General features: G+C 47.7%; 1 protein-coding gene across 1 annotated transcript in view; it reads left to right on the top strand.

Moving 5' to 3' along the window:
* CEP192 (centrosomal protein 192kDa) overlaps positions 1-1,043 on the top strand; it is an 89,220-nt gene that overhangs the window by 67,747 nt on the left and 20,430 nt on the right. The window lies entirely within an intron of this gene.

The raw sequence follows: 1,043 nt of genomic DNA, 5'->3' as shown, positions 1-1,043 counted from the left end.
AAATACCTGGAGATGATGAATTATCTTAGTTCCTCATCAGACTTTTAGCACCTACTGATGATTGTTGTCTGAATCACGTATTACTATCTCACTTACCAAATAGTGATTTCCTCATTTCATTTTCCTACATTTATTAGTTGTTTTTTCACTATGAGGAAGAGATTTATTTTTCCCTCTTTAATGTACTTATTCACTAATATTAGGACAGACTCATGGGTTCAGTATTAATCCTTTACTGTCATTATTTGGTCTCTTAATTTGGCTTCTTGATCTTTTTGATGTGCCCACAGCATTCTTTGAGCACTTTCTTATTCGGTGGCACAACAGGGTAGTCTAGGCTCATCTTATGCTTACCCTGTCCAAGCCCTAGAATAGCTGGGACTTCTTCTCTTAGAAGTCTTGGTTCCTTTTAGTAGAGAATGGAATTGAAACCAGAATATGGGTAGTTGGTGTGCTACTGCTTTTCAGATGTCACTATTTCTAGGCCTCCTCAGTAGACAGAGCTAGAAAACAAAAGCATCTACACTAATAAAAGAGAACCATGCAAATTAACCATCACTCTGCTACACCCACAAGCCATGCCCACCAGCCAATGAGAAGCGAGTATGCAAATTAACCCAACTAAGATGACGGTGGCCAAGGAGCTGGAGCAAGCAGGAGGCTTGGGTTGCCACTGGTGATGGAGGAAGCCAAGCTTCCCGCCTGCGCTGGTCGGCCCTGGGCTCCGCTCAAGGCTACAAAGTTTCAATTATAGAAGATCAATAAATCCCAGATACCTGCTTCCAGCCCACCGGGAGGGGGGTAAGAAAAAAGAAAGGAGAGTCTGGGAGCTTGGGTCGCCGGGGGGGCGTGGCCAGCCTGAAAACGGCCATCAGCCCCTCACCCAGGCTGGCCAGGCACCCCAACAGAACCCCACCACCCTGAAGGGGCTGTGGGCAGCCTGAAAACGACCCTCAGCCCCTCACCCAGGCTGGCCACACCCCCATGGGGTGAGGATCCCCACTGGGGGGGTTGACAAGCCTGAAAACAGCCATCAGCCCCTC

Source organism: Myotis davidii, unplaced genomic scaffold (genome assembly GCF_000327345.1).
Source record: "Myotis davidii unplaced genomic scaffold, ASM32734v1 scaffold78, whole genome shotgun sequence".
NCBI classification, from domain to species: Eukaryota; Metazoa; Chordata; class Mammalia; order Chiroptera; family Vespertilionidae; genus Myotis; species Myotis davidii.
The sequence above is the reverse complement of the archived record's forward strand: the minus strand, read 5'-3'. Positions and strand labels throughout refer to the sequence as shown.